The following is a 12,120-nucleotide window of genomic DNA, read 5'->3' on the forward strand; positions in this document are numbered from 1 at the left end:
GAAAGTATGAATCTTTAGGGAAATGGGTTTTCAGTTTGAGATTTAATTGCCTGTAGTAGAATATTTTCGTAGAGGTCCAGACACATAGTCTTATGTAAAGACTGACCTATTAATAATGCTTGGATGGTAGACTCAATTTATACAGCACATCTGTGTTTGGGTGAAAAAAAAGGATTTTGGTAACACTCAAAGCTACCCTTCTTGGTGTCATTATTATTATATTTTGGGGGGAGGAATACATATTGTGTGTGGTTGTTCATTTGATGTACAAGGAATTGAGAGTTTTTGTTATTCTTCAAAAGAAGGGGCCAGAGAGACCAGATCTTCTTGTTTTCAAGCTAATTACCTAGAGAGCTGCCTGATCCTCCAATAAAGCTTCTTCCAACTTAAGCCCTCTGGATTCATTGCCAAACAATTGGACTGAGGATTAAAAGAATTGCCAAATTGTTGCTATACATTTAAGGAAACTTATTTTATTTTTTCATTCCTGTTTGTGAACCACTTTAGTCATCCCCAAAGCTGGTGAGTGGACTGGTGGGATGACTGTTGTTGGGCATCATATATGTTGATTTAGAGGAGAGGAGGTCATAGAATATAAAACAAAGTGAGCAGCCCAGTTGCGTTTGGGAAAAAGAACTAGTTTAAGGTTGGTGTGGGAGTTGTAATAGACTTTTGAACAGGTTTCTCTCATTGAGTTTTGGGAGCAATAAATTGAGTTAAAACAAGACAATTGAGTGAGCTATGGATTGAGGTCGCATCAGAGTGTGCTGTGTTCTGGCATGGAGTTATAGTTGATGACACTAAAGCTGTATAACCCTATATGAGGGAGTGAGAGTAAGGAAGCCTCCAATGGTCTTTGAACTTAGTATCATAATTAAAAATTCCCTTTTTATTCTCAAAATCAACCAAGTTCCTCCGGAGACTTCATGAACACCTAGAAGTGGAATCTTCTTACTAACTGGGGACAAAACGATTTTGCTCTAGAACTTGAATCAGAAGGATTTAGGCTAGACATCATGCTCAAGTATCTTCTCATCCTCCCTTCCTTCCCTCAAGGCTTTAGGAAATTAAGAGCTATTGCTCTCATAATAGGATGGTGCTGCTTCTCTAAACAATAACTTTCGGTTTATGACCACAGACCATGAAAAATGGAAGGGATAGCTTAGGTTTGCCTTTCCAGAACTGAGGTTGGTGTCACTTTATTAGTGCTGATTTGTACTGACTCTTTTCCTAAAGAAATCTCTTTTCTGAGGTAGGAGAAAACAGTTTCCTTTTGGGGTTCCAGGAGAGGGCTGGCAAGTGGATTTCTACCAATGGGAGTCGAAAGAACTCCAACTACTGTTAAGGGAGTGGTGCTATGGAAAAATTGTTCTCTGAATCAGCTGAGTGGAAGTGGGACATTTGTTTCTACTTCTTAGCTTTAGTTATTCTTCTATCACTTACAGCATATTTATACAGAAATTTAGGTAGAAATGAATGTTTACGTATAAGGGAAAATGTTTGTCCTTATTTTTGCTATATTTTTTTTATATTTTCCATATACTTGTTTTCATTTGATTTCAGCCTCTATAAAAGTTTTCTAATTGGTCTCCCTTCTGATCAAGGGGATTAACAAACATGATTGTGATTTGGTTCTTATATTTCCTGATTATACCATTGTGGGCAGACAACCTTAAAATTTTTTTTTTTAAACCTGGAGGCAGTTGACCTCAAGCATCAGGCTTTACTTATTTTCCTTGTATTCCCAAAGCAAATAGCAACTGCCTCTTTTCACTCTGGTGGTTGCCCATCTGGGGCCACTGGCCCAAGCAACAGAAAGTGTAGCCAGACCAAGAAATTGGAGAAATCGTGCTCTATGTGGTTCTTCCTCTCCACCTGGCAACCCTTTCTTGGTTCAATATCCCTGTGCTGATATATTAGTTTCCTACCAATATATTGGGATCCTCAGGGTCACAGTATTCGGCCCTGACTTAAAGACTGGGGAGAAGGTACAGTGAAGACTGTAGATGCTCTTGAATTTGAGCTGTGATTATGAAGATAAACTTCTCCCTGCTCTGTAGTGGAGCTACACAATGGAGAGAGGCTCAATTTGGGGAAAAGGAAATCTAGCAGACTAAAACTTAGACCTTAGATTTAAATAGACTAAGGTTTGAATCCCAACTGTACTACTTACTGCTATGTGACCACTGACTATGTCATTATTATGGTATTTGTCCTTCACAACTTAGCCTTAACCTGTCTTTCCAGTCTCATTTCCTACCACTCTTCTTCTCATTATCTACCCCACTTCTTCCTTCTTACACCTATGTTTTCACTAGCTAGATCTACTTGGGAGCTTGTTAGAAAGATAAAAACTCTAGCCCCGTCCCCGCCCTACTGAATCATAACTATATTTTATGAAGATCCTCAGGTAATTCATGTGTACATTGAAGTTGCTTTAGTTTAAGCTACTCCTAGAAATTTGATCTCTGGAAGATACTGTATCACAGCACAGACTGTGACTGCTGAGTATATGTGAATGTACTCTGAAAAAGTTTCATTTTTAAGTGTTTTTTTAGTATTATTACAAACTAAACCAGAGTCCAAGAAAGAGTTCCTTGAGTAGCTAGTTCTTATTTGGTTTCTCTTCATTTCTACCTCTTTGACATTCACTCTGCTGCTTTCTTCTATCTTCTGGGCGTTTCCTTCAGAATCCTCAGAGAAAGCCTTCTTAACAGGAAAGACCTTAAGGAGAATCAAATGCTGCTATGTATAATGAAGGATTGTGTTAGGGACTGTATGGGACAAAAGAGAAGTTCAAAGACTATCTGACTCTTAGAGATTTTTTTTCTTTGTATGCTGTATGGTGGGGATCACATTTTTTTTTTGTTTGTTTGTTTAGTTTTTTTTTATTCTATTTATTAGACATACCAACATACAGACAAACATTCCTACCATATGATCATTCTACATATATAATCAGTAACTCACAATATCATCACATAGTTGTATATCATCATCATGATCATTTCTTAGAACATTTGCACCAATATAGAAAAAGAAATAAAAGAAAACAAAAAAATTAACACATACCATACCCCTTACCCATCCCCCCATTGATCACTAGCATTTTGGTGGGGATCACATTTCATTCTTTTTCTGTGTGAGTTTCCCCCATTGCAGCACCATTCGTTGAAATTTTTTTTATTTGGTTTTTCATTTGTTTGTTTGTTTTCTGGGAAGTGCACAGGCTGGGAATTGAACCCAGGTCTCCCACATAGCAGGCGAGAATTCTACCACTGAACTACTCTCCCACTTCCCAGAGACTTTTTTATTTGGTTGGAAAGACAAAACATAACATTCATGTTAAATAATTTTATCACTTACATTTGGATGGTCCTTGCTCATCTGCAAAGAGCCACCACTTCTTTTGAACCTTTGCAATATATTCTGTGATACTGGTTGGAAGGGATCATCAGCTTAATTTTTTAGATAAAGAGGTCAGATTCAAAGATAGGAAGGTATTTATCATTGCCATATGGCTGTTAAAGAGCAAGGATATGTATCTGTGTCTTCTAGATCCAAGACAGTTTTTCCCCTTAGAAAAAAAGATAATTGTGCCACATTATATCCTCTGATAACAAATCAATTTAAAATAAAGAAAACTGTACAGATTGGGGAAGAAATGGTGTATGATTGGTTATGAAAAATGAAAATTGGTCTCTACCTGAGTGGGATCTGACGGCCCACAAAATCTCTGCCGGGCCCGTCTTTGTGACGTGGCCCATTCGGCCTCAGCATTAGGTGATGCTTTGGCGGGTGAGGCCCAAAGCCAGCACCAGTGGCCCCGCGGAGGCGGGAGCCGGGCCATGGCTGCGGAGGCCGATCCCACTGGCGAATCCCAAGGCGCGGAAGTTAAAATCCAGCAGCCTGAAAAACCTGAAAAAGCGTTCAGGTATCAGCCCAGGCGGGGGCCGCGCTCGGTTCTCAAAGTGTCCCAGCTGCTGCTCCGGGCCATCGCCTCCCACAGAGGGCTGACTCTGGCCGCTCTCAAGAAGGAGCTGGGAAACGCTGGCTACGAGATGCGCAGGAAGAACGTTCGCCACTCGGGCGAAGCGCTGCGCTCTGAGGTGAAGGGCACGCTCCTCCGGGTCAGCGGCAGCGATGCTGCCGGCTCCTTCAGGGTTTGGAAGATTCCGAAGCCAAAGAAGAAGCCGGTTCGCCCGAAGTTTGATGAGAGTCCTCGTTCTTCAAGGAGGACACCAGCGGGGCGCCGGGGCCCACGGAGGCGACGCAGACGTCGCAGGGCTGCCAGGAAGGCCAGGGAAGTGTGGAGGCGGGGCACCAAGGCCGATGTGAAGATGAAGAGGGCGCGGTCAAGAGCCAGGGACCTGGGGCGTCCCGGTACCGTGATGGAAGAGGGGAGACCACGGGCCACGAAGGAAGAGAGCAAGTCTAGGGCACGAGAGGAGAAAAGGGCAGGCCCGAAGCCGAAGGAAGAGAAGAAGCAGGACGCCGAGAAACTGGTTAAACGCACCGACAACAAGCCAGCCCCGGTTAAAGTCGACCCGACTTCTAGCGAGCAGGATAAGACCTTTGAAATAAGGGCAGGTCGCTCAAAGGTTTCTTCCAAATCGCAAGGTCCTCGGAATACAATGGGGAATTCCTAATGTTGGAGCTGCTACTCGCTCTCCAGGCACAGATGCCGTTGCCAGTAGGCTCCAACGAGAGCAGTTCTGACATTCATGGAAATGAACAAAACTTTTTACAGGATCTTTCCACTGTGTTGTGTCTGTTTCCTCTTTGCCACACGTGGAAGGGAGGGTATTGAGGTAAGACTGGGGTATGCAAGGTGAAAAGAGAAGTGGAGCAGAGATGCTGGTCCTGCTGCAGGATCCAGGAAAGTGCCTTTCATAAGGAAAGAAGAAAGCAGGTAGAAGGAAACCAGCAATTTAATGGAGTCAGACGGAAGTATCAAATTAATGTTAAACATCCTAGCAAATCCAAACCGAATTTAGGGAAGGAGTGAAGGGGTGGGGCGCATCGCTGGGGCAAGAATAGTGGGTGGAGACAGTCGTTAAGTCGTGATACCACTGATCCCAAGTGTTCTCACCTGAAATTCCTTTTAGGAAAAATATCTTCTCTCACAGAATTGATTGTAATGAGTTTGTAGTTTTTGCCTTGATGCGTTAATAACCTATTTTAACTTAAAAAAAATGTCTTATATGATACTCTTCAATTAAACGAGATACTGTGTGAAAGCATCTACCCAAAGGCTTGGCACAGTGTAGGTGCTCATCACTGAACTAAATATGTGTGTAAATAATTTCTGATGGGGTGGGAATGTGGTAGGGCAGAAAATTGTACTCGATCTGTTCTTATGAGGTCAGGATTCTAGAGTTCTGCTTCTCTGACTTTAACTGAATTATTACTTACCCTTTGATGAGTTGATTTCCTTCTCTTTGAAAAGTTGGGATTGGTCCAGGATGATTTTAGGTGGCTTTAGGTGTGAGTGAAATGATGAGGGGCTTAAGCAGTACAAAATGCTTTTCTTGACAAAATTCAGTAATAAGCGATATAACGAGAGAACTAACTTGTAAGGAAAGGAACTGTAAAGATTTAAGAAATACAAGGAAATAGGGAAGACTAGATACTGAGTATGTAGGTGTTTTACTTTTCTTTCTTTCTTTCTTTCTTTCTTTCTTTCTTTCTTTCTTTCTTTCTTTCTTTCTTTCTTTCTTTCTTTCTTTCTTTCTTTCTTTCTTTCTTTCTTTCTTTCTTTCTTTTCTTTCTTTCTCTTTCTTTCTTTCTTCTGTTTTAAAAAAGCAACAACAATGTATTGAGCATTGTGTTCTCAGGGTGGAACACTGTCTGGTTTCTTTTTGTTCTCAGTTCAGGGGTTAGGAACAGCATGAGAGCAGTTCCTGGCCATAACAGAAAACAGAAATGATTCCTAAAGAAGTAAAATACCAGAGTAGTTGAGTCAGGGAAGCAACTAGCTGTTTCTCACTGAAGCCAAAGGAGTAGGAAAAAGGAAAGTACCTGGGAGGTGTTTTTTATTCTTAAAAAGAGGTAAGAATGAAGATGGGAGGTAGAAAGATATTAGAATCACTTGGGAAGTGTTTTCAAAGTAAACTGGACCAAGCTTTTTCTGAGAAGTCTGATATTTTTGCAAGGAAGAACAAGGAATGAATATTAAAAAAAACCCAAAAACTTAAATGATGCTTGTATTTGCTCTCATACCCTTAATTGAGAATAACTGCTTTAAGTCTATAGAAAGTCCAGTATTAGCAAAATGCTTGCAGTATATCTCATTTATAGATTATTTGTATTTTGAAATCTTCCCATGCTGTAATTTAGGCATGCATTTGAATTATCCATGAATGGTACAATGCAGCAAATAGAATCAGGAAATAGGGAGTCATCTGAAAAGAGGCTTAAGAACTATCAGCATTGTCTATCAGATACAATTAGAACAAAATTAATCAAATGTCTGTGTGATAGCCGGGTTTATTGCCTGTTTATAGTCCTGGGATGTTTTCAGTTAAAAAACCAGGTGGTTTAGGATCAGAAAGCATTTCCTCCCTAAAATCGGATCCAAAGGACACTGGCAAAATCTTGCCAATTTTTTTTTTTAGATTTCCTGGGGGATCATCACCCCTCTGGTTATATTATCATGGTTTCTTCATTTAAGCAAACTTAATCAAATTTATTGAGTACATGCAGGACCAGTGGGAAACATGACAGATCCATACCTTGATCTTAACATAGTTAGCAATGCTCATTTGAGATTTTTCATTGATAAGGTTTAAAGACCCACTAACATATTAGAAATGACCTGAACTCATTAGCAAACTATACAACTTTTCCAGATCATAATGCTACTTTAGCACTTCTGGAAAGAATTCCCATGTACAGCTAACTTATCCCTCGTGTTCATTAGGGACAAAATGCCTGCAAGATTCTCGTCCTGTGCTGGGGATATCAAGATGGATAAAATATAGTCTTCATTTTTGAGTGCTTACATTCTAGTGGGGTACTTGGTATTATTTTTTAGTTAGAACACATAGTGTCCTTGACCTCAGTTCTTAGTTTTCTGATTTTTTGCTTCTACTGCCTAGTCCATTGATGATCAGATTTTTGGCCTTCAGAGTTGTAATGAACCTCAGATGCCCTTTAGTTATTACCTTATCATCACATATTGGATAGTTGTTTAAAAAATGATTAAAAGAAATACAGATTGTCTTTAAAATATGAAAATGGGGGAAATTATAAGAGAAATGCACTTTAAAAAATAATGACATTTTTAATCAATCAGATGGTCAAAAACCAAATGTTGGAGAACCTGCTGTCCAGTAAGGCTGTGGAGAAACAGGCATTCACATAGAAAGCTAAGGGGGGGCGTAAGTTGCTGTAACCCCTAAATAGAAGGAATTTGGCTATTGAAATTACAAATGGAAATATTCATTAATCTAGCAGAACTTTTATGAATTTATCCTTTATGTATTAATATACTTCTGAAATAATATATCCAAGTAAAGTGCTGCCTAAGCAGAAAAGTGGAATAACCCAAATACATTAGGGAACCAGTGAAATTGAACCTCCCATAGAGTGAAGTAGTCATGCAGCTGTAAAAAATGGGTGATCTCTATATGTTGTTATGAAAAGCTCCCTAAGATACATTAAGTACAAAAAAAAAAGGTATAAGACAGTATACTATATGCTACCTTTGTGCGAAAAAAGGAAAAATATGAATATCTTTGTGTGTCAAAAAGGAAAATATGGTTATCTCTTTAGAATTACATAAAGAAACTCAAATTAATTACTATTGTGAAGGTAAGGGAATCGGAACTGTAGGGGATAGGTAGAAGGGGATTTTGCACTCTATCTTTTTTGTACTTGTTTTCTAAGCCATTTAAATTGTAGCTTGTTTAAAATAAGAAAAAAATCCACTTAATTGTCAATTATAGCTCTTTCATCTATAAGGTGGCTTGTGCTTTGTACTTTTGCATGCATGATTTCATCTCACCTTTTCCTCTCTAAGATGGGTAAAAAGTTAGTGTCTGAAAAATGTAAGTGACTTTTTACTGCAAATCCAGTGCTTTCTCCACTACAGTTATAACTGTTGAATGGGTCCTCACCATCTAGTCATTTTTTTTATGCAGGTTAAAGTGAGGAATGTAGAGTCCATTTCTACAGTGAGTGTTTTGATGATTCAGAGGTTTCATTGGGGTGAAGGCTGGTTGTCAAATTTTCAACCTATTTTTTAGAACATGCAAACATCATAATGCAACATCTCCATTTGTTAGTGGTCTCAAATTAGTCGATCTCTATTTTTCCTTTTTTGGAGAGTTCTGACATGAAAAAGATTTCTGGTTGGACTGGAGATCATTCCAGCCAAAACCTCAGTCCCTAGAAACAACAGGGAGACAGGTTGTTTGGGAAATGGTAATAGGGGCACCATGTTAAAAAAGAACCTGGAAGAAAGGAATAGAACTGAAGATTGAAAGGTTGTCAATATGAGGACTTAGATGAAGCTGGGAAGGGCATTGTTATTAGGGCAAGGAGAAGGATGTAGGGATTTCATTAGCCCACCCTAATTGGCTGAGAACAATCACAGCTGTGTTTCTTTTTCCCCTTTCCTCAATTCTTTCCTCCCTACCTTTTGGTTAGGGAAAAGACCAGACTTTTCAAAAATATATTGCTTCAGTGGAGTAAGTGAGAGTAAAAACAAAGGAAATGAGTAAACATATGCCTGGAGGAGACAAAACTTCTGGCTAGTGTAAGGAAAACGCTGGGATGATTAAGGATTATCCTGTAGGCATTAGGCAGGAAGCTGTTTCAGGCAAATCCTATTCAGCAAGAAAGTGCCTTTGGGTTGCAATCAGTGCCTTCAAAGCCATTCCCTCTCCTAGTCCTGGAGAAGTCCCAGGTCCTGGAGGTCTGTGGGCACTGGCCAGTGGTTCTCCCCAAGTCAAATTTTCCATTTTTTCTTACAGTCATTACCTACAGTATCCTCTCAGTACTCTCTGCTAGATGCCAGTCCTTTTCACCCTCAGTGGTGAATGTGTCTGGCTTGACCCAGTGCCTGCCTAACTTCATCTGAGTGATAGTGTGCACTCCTATGGCTCTGAAGAAATCTCCAGTTATTGCAAACATGCCTAAGTGGGCCAGTTCGCAGTCAACATTGTCACCTTTAACTCCAAACTCATTAAGCATTAGGGTCTCACAAGAGCATGGTCTGTACTTTCATGATCCTCAAATTGAGTACCTCGAATTTGTGCCCTTGGTGCCATACTGGCCTCACACTAGTCCTGGTCCTGCTCAGCACCCTTCCACAGCTTTGCTTGGTGGGAGCAGACCACCAGTGGTGCTGTCACCTCAACTTACCCCCCTTGGGTGGCATTTCCAGGTTGGGTTAAGTCACCGTCTGACTGGGCAGTGACGTCTGGGAGGTGGTTGTTCCTTCCCATCCCCCACTATTCAGGCAGAATGCCAGGAGTGAGCATGGCAGGGTGTTTTGGGAGGCATGGCAGTGAGGGTGCCTGCTCCTGGCTCTGCAGCTTTCTCGCTTGGTGTATCCCACTCTGTTGCAGCCTTTTTTCTTTTATCAGGAGAGAGGAACAGGGAATAGAGGGGGAATTGGAGGAAAGGACCAAAAGAGGAAATCAGTGACACAGCCAACATGTCTTTTATTCAACTGGCAAATACTGTAAGGAGTTTATTATTCATCCCTAAGGATATAGAGTTATGCTCTTCCATTGGATAACCTGTAGAAGGTACAGAAGAGTAACAAATTTGAGGCACCAGGATTGGGATGATTCTAAGATTATATACCCCCAAAGGTGGCACCTTGGCACACAGTGGCATGAGGTGTGGCAGGAAAATGGTGGCAGGGGAGGGCACTGCTGAGGAATATGCTGAAGACAGGGACCATGTACACAATGGACTCCCCCAGGCCGGGAACAGCAAGGATCTGGCAACACAGTAAGTACGCCAAAAATTGCTTATAGGATTGACACATCAGCGTTTGATTGTCAGTAACCACAAGAAATAGATGGGGCAGAGTAAGCAAAAATGGTGAAAAGTGGGAGGTGATTTTGAAGTGATAATAAGAAGAGCTTCAGGAGAATGGAGTAATGGGTTGGGATTTGGCAGTAGGGTTCATACCAGTGACCTCTACTATGTCTGAATGCAAACTGTGTTATGAGAGAAAGAAAGAGATGCAGAGTGATGAGATGGTGTATGAGCTGCTATAGCTAAGCCAAGAATTAGGGGGATAAGAGTGAAGTTTAAGAATGACTCCTACTTAGTGGGCTTAGAGCTTATAGAAAAGAAACTACAACAGGCAGTGGAACAGTAGATAGGCTCATGATGGAATGGAACTCACAAGAAGCTTGAAGAGAAACTTCAATAGAAGGAGAAGGAGGAGGACTGGGGGGAAAATGCCCTTTAGCAATGGTAGCATTTCCCAAGCAAAGCGGAACAAAACAAAACACAAAACCATCCAAATTGTAAAAAAGAAGTGAGAGCGTAGAGTGGAGGAAGAACACTGCCTATTGGGCAAATGGAGACAGTAACAGGAAAGAGGAAGAGTGCGTGAAGCCTGGCATGGAAGAAAATTGCAGCCAAGTTTCTCTCTGCCCTGGGGGAGGGGAGCTGAATGTCACCCCCAAAAAAGGTTTAGGTTCCCTCTACTCTTTTGATCTTTGAGAGCCTGACAGTAGTGGTGAGTTTGCAACAGTCAGTTCTGTCCCTGTGGAAGTGTACCAGAGAGGAGCTAGGAGGTGACAGGGTCCTCCAAGGCTGATCCTTTCTTTCTACCCTGAATTGGACAGACTTCAAATTAGGAGAATGCATGTTTGATGTGGGTGTCGTGGCTTAATTGGCTACAACGTCTATCTTGTAAATGGTCTATGTCACACTTTACTAGATGAGCCTGGTTCTCTTGCAGCATGAGGGCACTCTGATGCTCCTGCTGACCATGCCCATAGGGTAGGCCAAATCATGGTTAGAAATCTCTTACATTACCTCTTATTAGTCTCCAATCCTATTGTGAGGTTGGAAGATGGGTCCTTAAAACTTAGCAGCGATGGCTTCACTCTCTGCCTCTGTGCTGAATGTTCATCTCTCTTCCTCCAAGCCATCTTATTAGAAAGGCCTAGAAAAGGACCAGATAACTAGCAAAGGAGGGCCATTTCCTTGGTCAATTTTTCAGTTACACAGTGTATGTATTTCTTGTCTTTGGGGTGCTTCTCCTTTCTACGCTTTCAGATTTTTGGACCTTTATTATCTTTAGTGCCCATTTGGGCACTAACCAATCAAGGGAACTTGGTAGTCGCCCCATCAGCTTCTGAAATTGATGACTAACAACTGTCCTTTCACTGATTTAAGCATTGAGGAAGACCCTGGGATTCAAGGGGAACAGAACTGCGCAGCTACCAGTCTAGTGAGGGTGCAGAAAATAAATCTGACAACAGGGATGTGAAGATCCCTTCTACTTCCCCATTTGAAGAGGGTAAGGAACCACTGCTTGAAATGGAACTTGAGTTTCCTAGCCAGTGGTACTCAAACTTTAGCATACATCAGCTATTCTGGAGGGTGTGTTAAAATATATTTGCTGGGCTCCACCCCCTGAGTTCTTCTAAGGCCCCAAAATTTGCATTTCTAAGTGATGCTGTTGTTGCAGGTCTGAGGACTGCATTTTGAGAACTACTGTGGCTCAGTACAGCATTTTGGGGAATAAAAGGAAAATTTTCCAGCTCAGGCTTTCTAAGGGATCTAGGACAGATTTCTCTTTTCTGTTGTTAATTGTATGCACAGTCCTCCTCTCATTCCGTGTACTCATCTGAACAGGGATGGAACAAACCTGTCTTCTGGCCCTTCTGAGTCTGAGCCAAGACTCAACAGGCAACAGTGGTTTGATGGCAGGAATGCTAGAAAGGGAGAGATTTTGTCCCAGATTATCACCCCTTTACCTTCCTGAATGCATAACACTGCTTTAACAAGAGAAAAACATTTTGTTCCACAGTGAGAGCTACGGCTTAAAATGTACATAGCTCTAGAGAAAGCTGATACTTTGGGCTATATTTTCCTGTGTAAGGGATTCTTTGTAGAGATACTTTCACAAGGGTGGAAAGG

At 41.2% G+C, this 12,120-nt stretch overlaps 1 protein-coding gene across 10 annotated transcripts in view; it reads left to right on the forward strand.

The window, feature by feature from the left end:
• The window catches only part of C7H12orf54 (chromosome 7 C12orf54 homolog), a 370,404-nt gene that overhangs the window by 19,636 nt on the left and 338,648 nt on the right, over nucleotides 1-12,120 (forward strand). The window lies entirely within an intron of this gene.

Source organism: Tamandua tetradactyla, chromosome 7 (genome assembly GCF_023851605.1).
Source record: "Tamandua tetradactyla isolate mTamTet1 chromosome 7, mTamTet1.pri, whole genome shotgun sequence".
In the NCBI taxonomy this organism is placed as follows: domain Eukaryota; kingdom Metazoa; phylum Chordata; class Mammalia; order Pilosa; family Myrmecophagidae; genus Tamandua; species Tamandua tetradactyla.